The sequence below is a fragment of the Lycorma delicatula genome, chromosome 2 (genome assembly GCF_047948215.1).
Source record: "Lycorma delicatula isolate Av1 chromosome 2, ASM4794821v1, whole genome shotgun sequence".
In the NCBI taxonomy this organism is placed as follows: Eukaryota; Metazoa; Arthropoda; class Insecta; order Hemiptera; family Fulgoridae; genus Lycorma; species Lycorma delicatula.
Window position 1 is genome coordinate 72,346,846 of NC_134456.1, and position 22,230 is coordinate 72,369,075.

The following is a 22,230-nucleotide window of genomic DNA, read 5'->3' on the forward strand; positions in this document are numbered from 1 at the left end:
AGGATGCCAGTCATTTAGTTTACTAAGGACAGCAACTAATAGTAGATGGATTTAGACAACAACAAAATCAATGCTATTATATTTTAATGCCTAAAATATAATGAAAATAAAGAAAAACCGTAGCTATATTCTTTGAGGAAACGTTTCTCCTCATTCCCTTTCACATTTCAGTATCCCGTCATCAAATTTCGTAACAGCCACCTCCATTTTTCTTTAAATCCGACTAGAAATTTTCATGCGAGATAGAACTGCTCTAACAGCATAGTAAGAAATCGTAGACGTTTTTCATGCATTTATTCAGATTTTAACTTATTTATTTTTTTTAATTTTTCCTTTACCTGCTTATTTTTTAATACATAATAAAAATTGTTATTGGTTAGCAACCAATCATTAGCTCTAAACTAACTAGAAACATTTCCGAATAAGAAAGAGATAATATAATTACTACACCAGATAATGACTGGTTGAGAACAACCATTAAGTAGCACAGGGATTCAATTATCAGATAATAGAAATGGACTGGTGAAACCAGACGACTGATTATCATTTATACATATTACAAGTATATTCAGGCTTTTCCAATCGAAATGAAATGATACATATAATAATGTTATAAAAAAATTCCACTGGCATATATCAATAGGTGAACAACTTTATAAGCATTTACTCTCAATGACTGTACTTGGCACAAACCAGTAACATCGATTAAGGCCATTCTATAATTACACTATGGTTAATTTTAACTGTGTCACTTATCTTAATTAGTTCAACTCAATAGCAAGGAATCATTATTTAAATTCAAGGAAATCTGAACATAGATGTTCCTAAAACGATCTTTGGTAACTGGGTTTTTAAACTAGGCCTTCTTTTTTAACCTACTACGTTACAGACGCAGTCAAATTTCACAACTTCATGATGGTAACTATAATGATCATTTAATTCAAAACAAAGCTAATTTTGTCGCAAACAAAAACATAAATTATGTACAATAAACTGTTCTAAATATTTTAATATATCTATACTATTACATTAAGAGAAAAAACGTTTTTTGTTTGGGATAAATAAAAATACTATCTAATCTATTGCTACTAAATTTTCACCCCCATTTTTTTGCACAACTGAGAAGGTTTCTGGATATATTATATTAAAATAATAATATATATACACGAATTGAATTAATGAATAGTGAACAGGGTTTGAACTGAATGATTCAAAACAATCGAATACTATATTGTTATATAAAGAGGAAGAGGGTTTTTTTTTTTGTTTGGGATAAACAAAAAACTACACAATCTATTGCTACTAAATTTTTACCGATGTTTCTTGGCATAACTGAGAAGGTTTTTAGATATATTTCATCCTGAAAAATCTTGGGAAAGAAAATGTATGTATTTAGTAGCAGAAATTTCCAAGTTGAATCACAAACTTTAATGAACTGTGAACAGGGTTTGAACTGAATTATTTAAATTAAATGAATAATACTACATAATAATAAAATTTAATTTACATTAAAAAAGTAATCTATACTATTATATAAAGAGGAATAAAGGTTTTTGTTTGTTTGGGGTAAACAAAGAAACTAATCCATTAATCGCCACCAAATTTTTACCCATGTTTTTTTGGCATAATTGACAAGGTTTTTGGATAAATTTCATCTTGAAAAATCTCTAATAAAAAACATATATATGTGTATATAGTAGTTGAGATTTGCCGGTCAAAGCACAAACTTTAATGAATTGTGAACTACAAGCATCTATCACTGTGTGAGCTGCGTTTGAATAAATGATGTGAATATCTAAAAACCAATTTCTAGATTTTTTTTTTAAATTCCACGTTTCAATCATGGCTGTAGTAACTGAGATATTGTGGATTTGGACTTCCAAATTTTCTTCAGACAAATATTTAAAAACCATTATGACTTTTTTAATTCCAGTTTTTTAAGGGGTGCAAAGGTATATGGGGCACTGTGGCTCAACCAACACAGCCACTGCCACCATTACTGAATGTGTGACTGGCTGAATCTGCCTCCAGTTACTTTACTGAAAAACATAAAATAAAAAATTGACCGCTATGGGAAACACAAGAAACCATACAGTGCAAGCAAAGCTGCGACAGGAAGCTAGTTATATAAATAAATCACTTCAAAAAGAAATGATCATAGATGACAAAATACTATATTAATATAAAAATTACAAAGAAAAATCAACACAATGAATATATGTCACACTGATTTGATGGGAACATTTAAATAAAAGCTTAAATTGCCATTTTATATAATAAAATTAACAAATTATTAATAAAATAAAAATATTTTTTTCCTAGCATAACAAAAGAAAACTAATATTCTTGCTCACCATTCTTTTTATACAACTGAGATAAACTATTTTCAGTTAATCTATATAAATTATTATAATATTTATATATATATATATATATATATAAATTATTATATTTATATATATATATATATATATCACGAAGAATACCTACAACAAGAAATCCCTTTCCTGGAACACCAAACGGTAGTTAGACCAGAAGTACTATATGCGGCAGAAACACTGAAACTACATAAAGTACAGGACGTAGAGAGAATAGAGAAAATAAAGAGAAGAATCTTACGGAAAATATTAGGCCCAAAAAACAACACAGGACTAGATTATAAACAAAGATCAAACCAAGAGCTATATTCCAAAATAGAAAAAATAAGATGTAATCAGGAAAAGAAGACTGCAATTCTATGGACACATATACAGAATGGAGAACACCAGACTAACAAAACAGATCTTCACCCTATTAAACACTCAGAAGAACAAGATACCCTGGCTTAAAGAAATAGACAATGAACTAGTAAACAATTCAATAGACTCAGACATTTTAAAAGAGAGAGCAACATTCAGGAAAACAATACAGGAATTAGAATTTCAGGAGAGAAAAAAACTCACTTGTAGAAGAGGGAGAAAATGGACTCAAGAAGACAAAGAACACCAATCTAGAAAAATGAAAGAAGCATGGGCTAAAACGTTGATTAAGCGGGCCCTCTAAATGGGCTATTCGAAAAGAAGAGAAAAAAAATTAACAAAGCCAAGTACATTACACAGACCATCAAATCATATGAATTAATATAACATGAAATGTTAATTTGGAGAATCAAACCTGCAATAGTCTACATAGAAAAAATTAGTACCTAATATATAAACTTATCTAAAAATATTTTATTCCTAGCATAACAAAAGAAAGCTAATATTCTTGCTCACCATTCTTTTTATAACTGAGGTAAACAGTGTGCATTGTAAACAGTGTGCGTTGAATATTGCAACACCTGCTTATTTTGTGTACTATATGTGCGTTTTAAAATTTTAGAGTAAAATACCTACTCATTTCTACTCAAAATTTACATAAAATGATCAATCCACAAAATATTGCTGATGGATAAACAATTCAAACTTTTTTAAAAATATTTTTGCATGAATTTCTTAAATCCATTATGACAACAATTTTGATAGTTCTTTTATAGTTCAACAATTTTCTGACTAAAGGGAAACTGATACCCCAAAAAATACCCAACTTGCCACTGAAAGAAATATCCATGAAAAACTATCACAAATGTTTTGAAAACTGGCACTTTCAAAATAATAAAAATATTGAAGATACTTTTGTTCAATGTACTTCATAGGTAAATTTAGTCCAGCTAAACGTAATTTGAAATACTGATATCTGAAAATTTATGGGATGAAAAAGTTCCTCGCCTGATTCTATGATTAAGTTTTATCATTTCTACTTTTTTCAATCTAGGCTGATCAGATTAAGATTTTAACATAATAAGGTCATTCTCTATGAAGAATTCAGGCAAATATTTGAAGATAGACAAGGTATCTTTTTGGTCACCTTTTTAATCAGCTGCACTAGAATTATCTGTTCATTCAACAACAGTTAATATAAATGTTAAATGGAATAGTATCAAATTTATAATTTTTCAAACCACTCCAAAATGAAAGGTTAGTTTTAAAACATGGAAAAGTTGATGGTATTTAATAGCTGAATTTAATTATAATGACATCTGTAATCATCATAATGTCATATGTGCAACATCTTACTTTCCCACAGTTTTCATGCAAAAAATTGGTCTGATGTGTCTAAAATATTAAAAGTAAAACAATAATTGATTTTTTTTGGCAAAAACATGTCAAAAATGTTTCTTTTTAATAGTTTATAAACCACAAATATAATATTACCACAAAAGTAGTAATGAAAAATGCCAGATGTAATAAAATAACTTATTCTGTATAGCTTTAAATAAATTCTGTTGTGATATTATCTGCAAGCTTTTAGATGTCATTCGTTGTTAGTTGTAGTATATGTTAATACAGCATTAGTTGACAAATTTATATGAAAAGAACACCTGACAAAACTGCTGTATTTGCATTCTTCTTGTGACTTATGGTAAATGAGGTTATTTTGCAAATGATGCCATTTTGAACAAATTACAAACATTGAGTAATTAATCTTAAATTGATCAGGATGATACTGTTGCAAATATTTTATACACAGAATTCCAATATATTACTGAACCATTATAACAGTTTCTAACAAATATATAACTCCAACTAAGCTACTGGATATTATAAGAATTTAAAAAAGAAGTTTAAACACTATTTGTACATAAATAATGTACTTCTAACAAAGTTCTGAAATACACTAATAATACACAGTGCTAGTGAAAAGGAAGGGGCCGAGAAAGTTCTTTAATTAAATGGATGGCACTTAAAAACATTAATTTTGAAATTCTTATTTCACATTTTAACTGTGAGTATTTGATAAAGGGTAGGCTATTTCACAGTAAAATATGATGAAATGAAATTCTGGTGGGTATTTTAGGTTAAAATAAACTTCTGAGCTTTTGGACATCTAACCTAAAACTGATTACACAGCATGTTCATATATTTTTACTTTTCTCATAGAAATTTATCAGTAAAAAACTGTTTAAAGATGCATTAGATTAATAAATGTCTGTTGGTAGTATGCACATCAGATAACTCTTTTAACTGGAAAAGTTGCCTGAAATTCAGAAAAATATTTTCATCAAAAATATATAACTAATATGTTGTTATAATGTTTATTTTTTCTATAAATTACTTTTAAAAAAACATTTATAGTGCATTTGTTTTGTTGATTGGTTAGGTTATGTTTGTGATTAAATTAGGTAATTTAACTAAGGATTCCGTGTACTGAACTTCAAAGAGTATCAACATAACCTTTTTTTTCTGTTTAACCTCCAAAACCACCATAGAGTATTACTTCAAAAGTTTAATGAGGATGATATGTATGAATGTAAATGAAGTGTGGTGTTGTATAATCTCTGAGATGTCTCCACCGAAAAATATCAGTATCCACAATCTATTAAAATCCGGTATAAAAAACACTGGTATCCACAATCTACTATTCAAATCCATATTAAACTAACTGCCTTTACTACAAATTGAACTTTAGAACTCTCAACTTCAAAATCAGCTGATTTGCGATGATGAGTTCACCACTACAACAAGACAAAACCTCTCTCTTTTCCTGTTTAGCCTCTGGTAACTATCGTTTAGATAATTCTTCAGAGGATGAATGAGGATGATATGTATGAGTGTAAATGAAGTGTAGTCTTGTACATTCTCAGTTCGACCATTCCTGAGATGTGTGGTTAATTGAAACCCAACCACCAAAGAACACCGGTATCCACGATCTAGTATTCAAATCCGTGTAAAAATAACTGGCTTTACTAGGACTTGAACGCTGTAACTCTCGACTTCCAAATCAACTGATTTGGGAAGATGCGTTAACCACTAGACCAACCCGGTGGGTAACAAAACAAAACCTAATGCTTGCTAACCTCACCTGATTAATATTAAATATACAAATGTCTACAATTTTATAATAACAAAAATGATATCTAAACTAAATATAAAATTTTAGTGACTTAAATAGTGATATTTAAAATGGTAATGAATTAACAGAAAAGAACAAAGTTATTCACTGAATTATTTTGACGTATTAATCAGTAATCTTCTTTTTGATTAATTAAATAAAATTGTGCTAAATATAATCTGGTTACTAAAAAAAGGAAACAAAAGAAAATTATGTGGTAAATTTGCTTCTAGATTGCATCAAAGGAAAGGAAGAAGTTAATTTTAAATTTGACCTGGGAAATTAATATTTATTAACAATACATTATCTTTTGTTCCAATTTCCAATTATCTATTAATATTACATCTATATTTACAATAACTGAATGAAAAATTGCATTTCTTTATCCCTTATGTCTGAAAATAAAAATAAATAACCTTTAATTCTGTAATATGGGAAATAGCTTAATATTACAAAGTTAATAATATGAAAGTAAGTGACTACGTATCTTTGGTATTCAAAATTTACCTCATTATTTGTTTTTTATTCTATTAATTCAGATTTGGCAACAGCTTCACATGATTCTATTTTATACAGAATGCTATAAACTTCAAGTAGACATGAATTTCATAATACACAATAACTGAATTGCACTGTAATTACATTATGTTATATCAAACATCTGATATATCAAATTCCTCAGTGCAAAAAATCATTAAGATTAATATAACTTCGACACAACTAAGGATCACAAATATTCATTGACAAGTGGACCTCAAATTGTACTAAAAATTAACAACGCTCCTGCCTCAACACAAATAACTTAATTACAGAAATTTACATACAACTATAAAATTCTCAAGTTAAAGGCATATTTTGGTAAGACAAAAATTAATCATTATGACAAACTGTGCTTGTCTCCACCTTAGTCATGTTAATTATTGTTCCTATATACATTACACGATTTGCTGTTTTGTTTTAACCTTCTATCTGTTTTTCATATAAACTAAAATGAACAGTTGTACCGAAACAAAATAAACAGTGCTACAGGCAAATTAGCAAGTATTCTATTAATTTTTCAATTTTTCTGACACACATATTTTGGAAAAAAGTAAAGAGGTCACATGTATTATGAACATACAAGGGGCACTCAAAAAGTTATCTACCTATGGGTGTTTATTATTACATATTGAAATTGTTTGATGTGATTGAATTTCTATTATACATGTTCATGCAGTACTCCTCCGAAGTTAGTAACCTGGCTATGGCAATGGATTTGCAGAAATTGGAGCATCGATCGGTCATAACGGGAAATATCTGAAAGACATCCATAGTAGGATGGTGTATGGTGATAATGTACCTTCACAATACCAATTGAAATTCTGGTCCAAACAATTTAGATGGGACAGGGAATCCTTCAATGATGATCCTTGCAGCAGAAGACCTGAAGAAGCAGCAACTACACCTGACATCTGCCAGAAAACGCGACAGATTGGTTATGGAAAACAATACTTGCTACAGAATGTGGAGTGTCCGAAATAACCATTATAACAATACTTCATGACCATTTACACATGACAAAAGTCAGTTCCCAATGGGTCCCATGAAACCTCACAGCACATCAGAAGCAATGTCGTGTGCAGTTGAGTGCGGAGAACTTAGAGCTATGTGAAAGAAATCTAATTTTTTCAGTAGGTTTGTGACTGGTGGTGAAACATGGATTCATTACTGAGATCCTGAAACCAAACAAGAGTCCACGCAGTGAAAACAAAGGATCCCCAACAACCAAAAACTTCAAGACCCAGCCATCGACTGGCCACAGTCTTTTGGGATAGTGAGGAAATTTTGTTGATTGAATACATGAAGCACAAGCAAACTATCACTGGTAATGACCATGCTAAATAACTTCAGAAGCTACAGGCAGCAATAAAGGAAAAATGACGAGGGAAGCTAACCAAAGGTGTACTGCTTTTGCATGACAATGCTTCAGTCCACTAATCACACATTGCAAAGCAAACTTTGAGGGAGTGTAGATTTCAAGAACTTCCTCACACACCCTACAATCTGGACCTGGCCCCCAGTAATTTTTTTCCTGTTCAGAAACCTTTAGGGCAGACATTTTCACTACAACAATGAATTGAAAGCAGCTGTTTCAAGATATTTTAAGGAGCAAGATAAAAATGTTTACTCTGGCATAACCTCTGTCCAGGCTAAATGGAGCAGGTGTGTGGAAGTGCAAGGGACTATATTGAAAAATAAAAATGACACTACCTCTCCACCACCATATTTTCTAAGGTAGGTAGACAACCATTTGAGTGCCCCTCTTAGCAATTATGTCAGTTGCTTGACTTTATCACTTGGTTTTATAATATTGTTACGACTTTTTTCTTTCATCTTACATGCAAGTGTACCAAAAACACTAACAATACTAACCTAGCAAAAAGGAAAAATGATAGCAATCATGCTGTCATACCAAAATAACATAGCATTAATTCGATAGTATGACAAATATGTTAGGGTCAATACATTTGAAATGAATTTTTATGAGTTTTTGAAAACTAATTTTTTTTTTAAATTAAAATTTTGGGGGCTGGTGATAAAAATCTCAAATTTGCACAACTTAGTGTTTTTGTAGATGTTTATGGCAAATAAACAAGTTTCTTTTTTATTCTAATAATAAAATAGTTATAACCACTAAAAAATCATGAAAAACCTGTTAAAAGCAATACCATTTTGACTCACAAAATAAGTGCTCCAACACGGTTTCATGTCTTCTTGGCACTTTAATATTTTAATACTTGTTACTGTAGTTGAAATAGACTTGTTTAAACCATTTAACTGCAGTGTTCATGTTCATTCAAACAGCTGCTTGAAGTCATTTCCAGTCATCATGAAAATTCATATAGCAATATGCTCATTTATGCTTGTTGCATTATTTAGCTTGGCAGTAACAGACTGGTCAATCTGAGATTAGTCAGCGAACTGTTCACAATCTTTATCGAGTGTCCCAAATTTCATCCTGTGTTTTTACTTAAAAATATTATATTTGCAGATTTTAAATTAGTTAAATTTTTACATTATTTTCAAGTAATTTCACATAAAACAATAGAAGACAATGTTACATAGGAATTTATGTGAATGAAAAGTGTCATAAAGCAGTGTATGCTACAGCGCCAAAAGAACTCATTCAAATTTGTGAATTCAGTGATGAAAACCAACAACTTATTTTTTTTTTACATGCAATTCAGATGTCATTAGTGTTTGTAAGTATCATGAAAAAAGGTCTTTGTCAAAATTCAGTCACCTGTATGGACAGTTCTGTTGTAACCCTTAAAAACCTAAGACATATAACATTAGAGCAAGCTCTTAAAGAACACATTGCCCCACATCACAATATTTAACTAATGGTTGCTGCTTGTAGCATTTCATTTCAGGTGTATCATCTCCATCAAAATTGAAAAAAATAAGCACAGATCAAAGGTCATCAGCATTAAAATTTAAAATAAATAAGGTATCTGAAAAATTAAAGAAGAATCTTGAATTGTGTTTTGATTCAAAAGTTTCTGAAAATAAAAATCCAGCTCAATCTTCTTCACATGAATATGATGATCTTATTTTAAAACTAAAAAAAAAGTATGTTCTTGCTTCTAAAGAAGAAGGTTAAAAAAATATCAGTTTACTTCCCCAAACTTGAATCAGATCTAAAATAATATCAGAGTTCAACATGCCTGAAACATGTTTGGTTAGACATTAGAGAGTCAGTTAATGAGCAAGGCATTCAACCATAGTTGAATGAATTTTCTCATAGAAAGAGAAGAGATAGGTAAATAAACCACTGGACTAATCAACCTTGAGAAAATATGAATAAATTGCTTTTTGTTTCATTCTTCCAGATCCAATTTTTTTTTAGTTATGATTTTTTCCATAACCTTACAATCACAAAAATAAGTGTGCAACCATAATAAAAATGGCTACCACATGTGAACTACTTAAATAAAAAAATAGAAAAAAAATAGGGTACTTACGTATTAACGCCACCGCAGCTGTTTAGGTTATGTTGACTTCATGTACTGACAAATCGTACGTATATCAAAATAACCTTTTTTTTCTGCTTAGCCTCCGGTAACTACCGTTTAAATAATACTTCAGAAGTTGAATGAGTGTAGTCTTGTACATTCTCAGTTCGACCATTCCTGAGATGTGTGGTTAATTAAAACCCAACCACCAAAGAACACCGGTATCCACGATCTAATATTCAAATCCATGTAAAAATAGCTGGCTTTACTAGGACTTGAACGCTGGAACTCTCGGCTTCCAAATCAGCTGATTTGGGAAGACGCGTTCACCACTAGACCAACCCGGTGGGTTATATCAAAATAACCTAACTAAATATAACCTACACTCGCTAACCTCTTATAATTAACATTAAATATGCATAATATATACAACTTATTAATAATATAATCTTAATGTTATAGCACCGATATCCGATTGACTACTTTGTTTTTAAATAAAGCTGTGGCTGCGGTGGCGTTAATACGGTAGAGGTTAGCGAGCGAAGGTTATTTTGATATACGTACGATTTGTCAGTACACGAAGTCAACATAACCTAAACAGCAGCTGTAGCTGCGGTGGCGTTAATATGTAAGTACCAAAAATAGTTTTAAAGTCCTGAGACATGTAAAAAAACAAGTGGGCAAGGCAAGTTTCAATTTTTTTTTTAATTGATCAAGCAACCAGCTTATGTTTTTTGGGACACCTCAAATGGATTGACCCATTAGCCAATAGTGCCCACTTCCAGAAAAGTGTACATGAAACAATTACCTTAAAAAAAAATCAATGTTATAGTTTAGACACCTTCAGCAATTCTCTACTTCTATTCTACCAATCCTTTTTACAAAGTATGTCGTCTGTTATATGATTACCGACATAAAAATGTATAAATGAAGCTTCCAAAAGAATATGCCATGCAAGAAACTTACATTAGAAGTCATCAGGTTCATCAGAATCAGCATTATCACTGACATGTGGTTGTTCTTTTATCGGTGCATTACTGTCACAGACTTGTCTGTTAGCTTTAAATAAACAGTGAATTCTTTCTTTATAATTATTATAGTTCCTCTTGAATAAAAATTATACCAAGTAACATGTGAGGCGATATTTGGCGTTTCTATATCTTGATGTACTGTCTCACTTCTCTCCACAATATTTTAATGTGCTATGTGAATACACCTGAACTGGGATCTAAAAATAGTAGCCATGGTTGACTAATGTGCTGGTATCCTTCAAACTGAAAGCAACTGTATGTTTTCCAAGAAGCTGAAATAATATTAGTTCCAGGGCATATATATTTATGAATGATATGTAGTAGAGTGTTTTGTGACAATGGCACAAGCAAATGATTTTTTTTTGTGCCATTTGTATTTGCTTCACTAACTCAAACTCAATTATATCTTCTTCCAATTTTTGTTTCATCAATTCAACAATCCAGCCCTTACTTGAGATGCTTTATGTATCACTTCTGCACAAAAAAAATGACTGCTCCAATCTACTACTGTTGTACTGGATGTATCAAGTAAAGATGCAATTCATATCTAGGGGGTCTAAGCAATGTCCAGTAAGCAACAAATCAATTAACAGATTTTATATTCAAATTGGTATGTTCAAAAAAAGAAAATTTAAATTGTGAAATCTACTTATGACATTGTACTCACTTTTTTCTTGTTTTACCTACAGTTGAATATGATTAAACTACTGAAATCATTTGTTTAATTTCATGTATGAATTTGAATACTTTTTATTTTGCTGTAAAACTTTAATTGTAAAAAAAATTCAATACTTACTATCATCAATAAACAAGTCTATAAAACTTGTTATAGTACTCCCATAAATATTACATAGAAACACATTTTGATCTGAGGAGCATACTATTCCACAAGATAATGATTGTTATCTAATAATGAGAAACCATGTCACAAAACTTATACTTTGACCTTTAAAGGGCCTAATGTTTAATTAGAACAATTTGCGATTTTCAGTTCATGTAATTTGCTGCTTTTAAAATCCTCAAAGAGATGTCATATTTTGGTAGTAAGGAGAATGAGAATTATTCCACCTTCAAATTTTACAGAGGAATTGAAAAGATACGAATAGATTTCTGCATCAGAAAAAACCTATGCCACAGAGTACAGCATAAACAAAAAGGTAAAAATTACAATGCACCGAACAACAATGGAAAAAGGAATACTGTTCAGCAGTTCATCAACTGTGAAGAAGGCCTATGTTTATAAAACTAAAGATGAGATTTTTCTCAACATCCGAAAGTAAATTTCTTAATATTACTCGTAACACCTTATATAGAAACATTAAGTACAATGATACATGTTTTTATAGTACTTTAAATTTTTCTAGAATTTTTCACATTAATTCATTATAATAAAAAATGAATCATATTTAAAAAATATGTGTACTAAATCGCCAGTTATGACATTATGTGAAGTAATTTGCAAAAAAAAATTGATAGAGGATTGACTTTTTAACAACAAACTGAATCAAATATTAACATGAGTACTATTTTTTTTTCTCTCTTAATAACACTAAATTATTTTTAATCATACTGGTGATAGCATCACTGATAATGACACTTCAGTATCAACAAATGCTGCTGGAAATATACGTAAATATAGTTCATAATGTTTTGATTTAATTTGGAATGCCACAAGGAATGAATTAAGTACAATTTTTTGTACCAACGTTATAAAATAAAGGCAATTAAAAATTAATTGGCTATATAAAAATAAGATGCAGTTAGTTGAAACTAATGCTTGAAATTCTAACATTTTATAAACTCGTATATTAATTATAATACTTTACACTATTAAAACCACTAGGTATATTTTTTTCTGATGTTTCACTATATGTGAAATTCCTGCAGGCTATAACAGAGATGCCCTAGAAAAAAAAATAGCAATATTTCTTTGTATAATGTTGCTGAAAATATCATCACTTACGCACACACAGTTGCAGAGGGATACATATCTAAACAGGAAATTGATTGAATATAGCAACTAGAACTTTATTGCCATTACTACCTTGCATACAAAAATAATCACTATCCTATTTTAAAAGCAAACCACGCAAATAAAATACTACGGTAGGTAAAATAACACAGTACATATAATATAACGTAAACTACAAACCTTTATATCTGTAAATAAGGATATATCAACAAAAACTAGAAATTCACTACTACAGCGAATATGTTAAAACCCCAATTCAAGGGACTTCCTAGATTAGACAAGGTTATTAAATAGTAGTGGACGCTAGCCACAGCCATCAATAAAAAAGCGGTAAAATCCTGCTGAGATACAGTACTCACAGTGTAGTCGTTTATTTGTATATCAATTATTTTTAAATGTTATTGATAATTTAGTTATAATATACAGTTAAGTCGTATTATTTTTTTGTAGGATATATTAATATTATGTTAATTAAATTGTTTTTTTCTTTTTCTGCTTAAGTGTAAATCGTTACGTAATGGTTGTAGGCAGTCATCGTTTTTTACAGAATCTACCCCTGAAATGTAGTTGAATTGAACAAAATTTAAATTATCGTGATAAGATAGTTGAACATGTCCATTCAGCATTTTATTCTTCAGAGAGCGGGCTCATCGCTGCGGACATTAGATTACTATATTTACGCGCCAATTCAAAATTACATTGTTGTAAATTGTAAGACGATTTTTAACATATTACAGTTAAGACAACGATGTCCAGGAAAATATTTTTTAATTAGTTATCTGAATTTTCAGATCAGTTATTAGAATTTGTCATAAACTGGTTAGTTTCTGACAAAATACTTACAATATTTATTGGTTAATAAATATTGTAATATGAACGTAATTCAAAAAAAGATTCAGCAAATTGTACATATGCATATATAAAAATGACAAAGATTTAATTTTCTGTTACAATTTTATTTCCCAAAAATCATTAGATCAATATAGCATAGCATAGAACTGTCATATGTTATATTTTTATTTTGAGAAAAGTAGCCTTTTTTCATAAATTGTGCCATGACCTTATAATGCCAGACCATTTCAAGTCCATATTCAGCAATTTTACTGCCATGATATTTTTGCCCCAAATTTGACAATTGTGTCTGTTAACTTTACTGCACATATGAAAGATGTCTCATCACTAAATAACATATAAAGATAATTAGAATTATTTTCAACAAAATGCCTCTGTATTTTCAAATTCCTCTGTAGCAAACTGATATCATAGGAGGCTATCATTTGGTTTAATGTAATGAAGGAATTATGACTTATAATCTTGCAAATGAAGCCACTCATTAACATTGTTGTAAACAGTTGAACGAAGAATTTTCAGTTCATAACTAGCCCACCTAATTGACTTTCCAGGACTGGCAATGAATCCATCGCTTACTCAATTTAGAGACTTGTCACAAATTGAAACTTGCATGATTTCCAGTTTGTGAAACCAAGTCTCCAGTCTCTCTTAAAATTGTATTCTACTGACAAAAAGACTTAGATGTAAGAGAATCAATATTCCATTCAATTTGTTCATGCTGTTAGTTTGAAGATGACTGACTGAATTTTTATGTAAGTCAATTGTTTTTTAACTGCTGTACTTAACAAAATAATGCAATAATATTATTCTAGATTAATCCTCAAAATCATGTATGTTACAGAAATTGCTGCAGTAATTGAAGTTTTATCTTGAATGTTATTATTAATTTATTTATTTGTAGATATTGTTTCCTATTAGAAAAAAGTGACACACATTTGCAAACTCCTGCATTTACAAAATGCAACTACTTGTAACTTTAAAAGTAAAATTTTAGAAATGAAAATCTTTAAAATTAAGGTAAACTGAATCACAGCACTTCTGTTTTGTATTTATCACAGTAATGAACACAGATGCATACAATGAATAAACAAGGAAAATGATATTCCTTGATGTTTTGTAATGTATTCAGGAAGTATTTTGTCAATAACGAATTTCTTAATTTTTTGTTAATATACAAAGTACTTATTTTATACTTATTCAAGTTGTTACTATACTGTTTTTGTGTTATTACATTAATTCAAAACTTTAATTTCTTTTGCATTATTGTTCAGTTCAGTTTCTGATACTTTAAATTAAAATCAGTCTTCAGTGCCACAAAATAAACATATTATGAATTTTAATACTTAGAATAAAACATTATTAATCTTACAGGAATTTTTACAGATTTTTGTGATACATAGTAATAAAATAAGAGGGTTGGAAAGTAATACATGTGAAAATTCTCCCATTCCATAAGATCAGCTTTCATGGGGAAACCACAATTACATTTCATTTAACACCACAAAGGTTAACAAGAATGTGAGTTTTTGACCATAGGCAGAACAATAAATCTAATTTCCTGAGGCAGTCATAGCTGTTGTTAGTTCAACATTCTCATCTTTCCTTATCTTACAACCCTCCTTTCGTAATTGATACTATACCTGCCAAACCATTGGATGGCCAAAAATATTTTGTTTATGTGAATGAATTACGTATTCAGGAAAGAAAGCTTCACAAAAGTTTGTGATAGGGTAAATGAATAGATAATCAAAGTAATATCTGCAACACATTATCCTCCTTAAAAAGTCTGTGGGATAAATTAATAAGTTCAGAAATTGGAACTATCCAATTTAAACAATGTGCCAGCTAATGAATGAGTTATTTATTTTCAGAATTTAGTTGACCTCCTCCATTGAAAGCATTTAGGAATTAATACATAAAGCCATCCATTCAAAATGAGATTTTAGATTCAGATTTTAAGTTAGAAGAGCTGAAAAGAGTATTAAAAAACCTGATATTAATAAAGCATCAGAAGACGATAATGTTCCTTATGAGTTTTATAAATATGTCCCTGATAATTTATTGATTGAAATGTTGAAGATATTTAATAACATTTTGTAACAGGCTGTACTGGATAGTTTTAAAAGGGCTTTGGTATATCCATTATACAAAAGTGGGATGCTAATTTTTACAACTGACTAAAGAGGAAACATACTTTGTAAAAGACTATGGATATCACTATATTTTAATTTCTTTTAATTGAGGGGAGTAGGAGATCTGGAACCTTCAGAACCAAGAGATCCAAACATCTTGGACACCATTATATTTGTCTCTTGTCTGTTTCTGAACTTAAAACATCTTTAAAAAAAGAACAATTTGAATGTCACAATGTTTCAGTTTTTGTTAATTTAGGAAGTATGGAGCATAGTGGTCCATTGGGCCAAGATGTCTGAACACTTTTAATGAATTGTGCATTTTAATTTTTTCTATGGTAATACAATTTTTAAAAATGCGGTTGCAATACATTTTTGCTAATTTATATGGCTAGGTGTTGGTAGGTAGTGAGGTTCAAGAATGTCTGAAACCCTGAACATTATTTTTGAATTTTTTAAATGTAAGAAATATTTTGAAAAATAACAAAACTCAAATTGTTGTTTTGTCCTTTGCATTGTCCATCAAGATTTGGGGATTTATAACAAAGTTTACTCACAATCACACTTTTAATTTTATTTATTGTTTACTGTGTAAGGGTAACAAAGGCATAAAATTAAAATGTTATAAGGGAGATTGAAGTAGATTATTACATGGCTACAATATTCAGGAAGGATTAAGCTTAATTAATTTAGAAGAGTAGTAAATTTTTCATACCAGTTAGTAGTTTTTTTAGATTATCCCAGACAAATGAATAAATTATGAACAAACTGGTAGATTACTGTACTTACTATAGTGTAGATGAGTAGTTAAACTAATTTTTAACAATACTAATACCAAAAAGTTATTTTACATAATTAATAAAAAATTTTTTAAAATATAGTGTCTGAAAACTTAGATAATTTATTTAAAAAAGATTTATTATATTTGTCTTGGTTTATCATTTTTTCCAGATTGAAACTTATCAAATTCACTTACTGATTAAAAGATTTTATTCTTTATATCTGGCTGTATTACAAATCTTCTCAAGTTTTTTAAGTTATTAAGATTATTATGTAGATGGTATAGTCTTGTCTGTTACTTTGATCTTGTTCTTTTCTTCTTCATCATCAGATAATATAATGTTACTGAAAGGCTTCTGCAGGTTTTCCTCATATTATCTCTCCATCAACTAATTTCTCACACATAGCATCACCATTATCAGTCTGAATGTAACTTGCCAAGTGATTATTGTGACAGTGAAATGGAAAGAGAAGTTAGAAAACTAGTCTGATTTATATTTATAATTAGAGTGGATAATATTTGGGTAGAGTTTAGATAACAATTTTAAATGAATTATCAAATGTATATCTGTAATTGCGGAAAGAATAAAATAAAATAAAAAAAAAGTCTTAATTAAGAAAAAAACCCAAACCTAAACATGAGGTTAGTAAAATGTACGAATAAGATTCAGGTAATTCTTGAAATAAAAATACCAATGATTTTACCTCCCCCTTAAAAAAAAGAAAACAAAATAATGCTCAAAAAACTATTTAAAAAATGTTTGCTTAACCTAATTGGCCACTTCAATGGTAAAACCATAGTACTTATTAAACAGTTTAATGAAAAATCAATAAAATAAGTATTTTTAGCCTAGGTTTAAAACTAAGAATAGAAATTGAAATAAATACAAGTAACTGTTGTCAATTTAGGCAATCCCAACCAAAAATTAAGTTTAGCTTAAAAACACTTAAACCTTTATTCAGACTGTTCACAATAACTTACTGCATATCGCTTTTACAGATGGGTAGATAAAATATTTCTCATGAACAATAAATTGGTATGAACATCATACGAATCAAGAGATATACCTTGTCCAAGAACAGAAACAAACTTTTAAGAGTGGGCATAACAATTTAATGTTTGTATGACTGAAATATTCCACAAAAGATTTTTAACAGTTTAAAATTCAAACAGGTGTTTCTGAAGCGGTTCACTATTGTTCAAAAATGAAGTTTCAGCTCAAATGTTGATAAGATGATAAAGAAAGATAAGTAAGGTTTCTCAGTCACCCATTTAGTCCCTTTTTAGTCAATATATTTTTTTAAATCATTGTTTCTAATTAACTAATTTTTGTGATCTGTTTTCAGACTAAGTCAGGCTGCAGCCTATTTCTCTGGTCTTCTAAATTTATGAAGAATCAAACTCTCCATTCTAGTTTCAATCTTTCTTTTGGTTTGTCTTAAACTGCAATTGTTTTTTTTTGAAAATTTATTTATAAATGTTCTCTTTGGGGGGGGATTAATTTTATCTTTAGCATTTTGGAAAATATTGTGCAATTTTTTAGATGTAGCCATTACAATGAAGTTGTAAGTACTACAAACATTTTTTATCTTGTTGATATATGGAGGACAATATAATTTTTTTTTATGAATTCTCCATCCCCTCGTCTCTATTATTCTTCTAAAGTAAGATTGTTTTACTTTGTAAAAAAAATTATTAATAGCAAGATAAAAAAAAAAATATCTGGATACTTTTATTAAATATATTATTAAATTAATGTTCCAATCATAAAGTATTGATTTTTCAACACTTTACAAAGTAACACTTTCAGATCCTCAGAAGTTTACTTCAGAAAATAAAAAAATAAATAAAAAGAAACATGTAACACTAAAATACAATTTCTTTTTTCTAGAAAGAACAAAATCTTGAATAAAAAAAAGGTGGTATTTATTTACAGAAGAGTAAAAATAAAGATTATATATAATCCAACATTACTTAAAAATTCAGGTACAATATCACATTCCTTAATTGAGTAGTTAGGTCATGTCATAAAGTGCAATTCATTATCATAATGAATTATAAAAAATTTTACTGATTTACAGATGTTCTTACAAAATTTACTGCTATTAGTGAATTTACATGGCTTTCATCTGTTTAAATGGATACTGGTTTTACTGATAGTTCTGAGGAAAGTATATTTATTATTTTTTTCATATTCAAAATCCAAGAGTGTTTGTAATGTAAACATATTATCACACAATTGCTTTACCTTGATTATAATGCATTTTAAGTTAATAACAGATGCAAAAAGTCTTTCTAAAAAATTTAGATGACAATCTTCCTCACAACAAAATATTGCTTTGGAATGAACAAAAACGCAAGGACATAAAAGAAGAAACATAAGAAGTATTCCCAAATCAACATGATGATGAAACTTATGGCTGGAAAAAACCAGTGTCAAGACAAAAAAAGGAAAGTGTTTTAGGGGAAAAAGGAGGGAAAGAGAGAAAGAGAGCAAGAGAGAAGCTGTGAGTGAGATATGTTTATGAAAAAAAATCTCAACCAGAATTAGCCTGGATAAAATGCAACAACAAATGCCCAATTAGCAACACATTAGAAACACAATTAGAAACAAAGAACAGAATACTAGAATAGAATTAAAAATAAAATTTCTTACAATACAAAGTAAATAACGTAAATTAGCTAGAAATAAATAAATTTATGTAAACTTAAATACAAAAATCAACTTTGTTGATTAGGCCAAAATTAGAAATCATAAGCTGCAAAAAACTGAAAATAAAATCCCCTCTGTTAAAGAAAAATGAAGGTAGGTGAAAGACCAAAGGCTATTTTAAAAAGAAAATATTAAATTAATCACAAAAAGATTAATAAACACTATACTGAACATAAAAAATTAATTTTACTTTCATATTCTGTTTAAAAACTTTTAAAACTAATTTGTCAATACAGATGTTTCAAGTTCTGATTCATCTGCTGTACTTCTGAAATCATCTGTGTAAGGTAGCCTGCTTTAACACAAAGGGCAATAGAAAAGTTTTGCAATATAACTTTATTTTTTATAATTTTTCAAAATAGTTTCCACCACACATTATACACTACTCCATCCTTCAAAATCTTCAGGGAAATGTTATTACTATGCTTCTTCAAAGATCTGGGCACACTCATCGTCCCAAGCACTTTGGAGATCATCATCACTCGTAAAATGTTTCCCTTTCAGTCTGTTCTTCTACTGGGGGAACAGTGTGAAGTCACATCGTGCAAGGTCAGGACTGTAAGAGAATGCACTAGCAGTTTTATTTCAATGCTGGCGAAATACTCTGAGGAAACTTTGGAACAGTATGCTGGGGCATTATCATGGTGAAAAAACCATATCTCCATCATTGAATTTGGGCACAGCTTTAACAACTTTAGGCAGGCATTCTCTACAACTTATTTTTTGTTTTCAACATAACTCAATCAAAAACTCCCTTCACACTAAAAATACTGCCACTATTCTCTTCTTCACTGATCTGGATTTTCCAATAGTCACTGAGGTCTCCTTATCTTCAAACTACATGTTGTTCTGAGCCTTTGTCAGGACGTCATAATAATTTAGCCAAGTTTCATCACCAGTCACATTCAATATTGTTCACATTGGGATATTTCCCATTTTCAAAGTTTTTCAGCATTTTATGGCACCATGAAACACAACACACCATCTGACTGTTGGTCAAGTTATGCCCAAAGGGTACAAAGCTTTCTAACTTAGAAGTGATCTCACAGAATAACACAAACTGCTGGTGCATTACTGCCCAAGGACACCTATATTTGGTGGTAGATCACATGCATCTCAAACATTTTTCTTACCGCAGCAAAGTTTCTCTCAGTCACCGACAAAGACTGACCTAACCTTGGAGCATCCTCATGGCCTAAATTTCCTCTTTAAAACTCTTGGTACCATCTAAATATTGTAGTACGAAGAGAACAATCATCTCCAAGCACAGGAGTCATTTCCTTTAAACAGTGATCAACAATTAACCCCCGTTCAAAACTGCAGAGTAAAACTGCTTGGTATTCTAGTACGAAGAGAACAATCCTCTCCAAGCACAGGAATCATTTCCTTTAAACACTGATCAACAATTAACCCCCGTGAAAAACTGCAGAGTAAAACTGTTTGGTATTCAGTTTTTAACTACAACATCATTACCTTTTTTAACTAACACAGCTAGAAAGCAGGTGACCCTGAGACAGTGATGACAACAGATAAAGTGCAGGTTGGGACATCTTCTTTCTTTTTCTGTTTAGTCTCTGGAACCACTGTAAGGTATTACTTCAGAGGATGATATGTATGAATGTAGGTGAAATGTAGTCATGTGCATTCTCAGGTTGACCATTCCTGAGATGGTGGTTAATTGAAACCCAACCACCAAAGAACACTGGTATCCACGAGCTAGTATTCAAATCCATATAAAAGTAACTGCCTTTACTAGGATTTGAACCTTAGAACTCTCAACTTCAAAATCAGTTGATTTGTAATGAAGAGTTCACCACTTGATCAACCTGGTGGGTTCCTGTCCTGTCTCAGTGACCTGTCTAAACACATGCTAACTGCCTGTGATGATCTATTCCATTGTATTGCAAAGCTGTTTTAGTGCTCTTTGTACAGTTTAACTGAGGAATATGTGGTGTGCAGTTATCAATAAAAAAACTACATTCTGGGGGCAAAATATTCTTTTATAGTGTTACCATCCATTTTTCAAAGAACATTATCAATTCATCTAAGTATTTTCATTAGAGTACTGCACTGATAAACGTTTAACTGTTTTAAAATACCTGAGTTAAGTATACTTCCTATTTCTCAATAATGAGCTAAGGAGATTTTACTGAGCCAACTATATTTGCTCCAACCAAAACAGTTAACGATTCCTTGTAATTTTTACATGGATTTCATCATTCATCTAGATAGGTTTGCACATACAGCTCTCCCCATTAAATTACACAGATATCACACACAAATTACACAGACACAGTAACTCTACAATCACTCCATTGTTAGATTTGATCCACTTGGAATCTATTCAATACCTACAAAAAACTGTAAAAAAAAAAATATAATGAAAAGGGTAGGTAGTAAAAGAGGATTGATCTCTCAAAAAGTTGGAAATACTTGGAGATCAGAAGAAAAATTTTGGGTCTCTTCAAACTCTATGTCCTTCCAGATTATTAATGGCCATTCTATCTAAATATCCTTTGAGGAACAAGTATAATTTTTACCCAGGATGGGAAATACATTACTGATTAATGCATTGGTTGACCAGCAATGCAGTGGCTATGACTCAGTCTTCCTCAAGGAAGATTTTTTTTCTTTCCTTCCTCAGTGAAAGACCCAGTTGCAACTATGTACTGTTTAGATGGTTTTATTGAACATGAATTGAAAAGAGAATGAATGGGAGATAAAGCACAGGAAAAGAGTAGAATAAGAAGTTTTTGAGAAAGCCATTAGAAAATTAAAAAAAAACAAACTAATATTTGCCTGCAATTAAAACAATACTGCTGTGTTTGTGGTTTGGCAAGCCAT

General features: G+C 30.1%; 1 protein-coding gene across 2 annotated transcripts in view; it reads right to left on the reverse strand.

The window, feature by feature from the left end:
• The window catches only part of SkpA (S-phase kinase associated protein 1 SKP1-related A), a 100,259-nt gene that overhangs the window by 25,206 nt on the left and 52,823 nt on the right, over positions 1 to 22,230 (reverse strand). The window contains exon 1 of one of the 2 annotated variants that reach the window (XM_075355547.1): positions 13,089 to 13,230. The exons of the other annotated variant lie outside the window; for it this stretch is intronic. The gene's annotated coding sequence lies outside the window, so the exon portion shown is untranslated. Of the gene's footprint in view, positions 1 to 13,088; positions 13,231 to 22,230 lie in introns of those variants that run through there. 2 annotated transcript variants of the gene reach the window in all.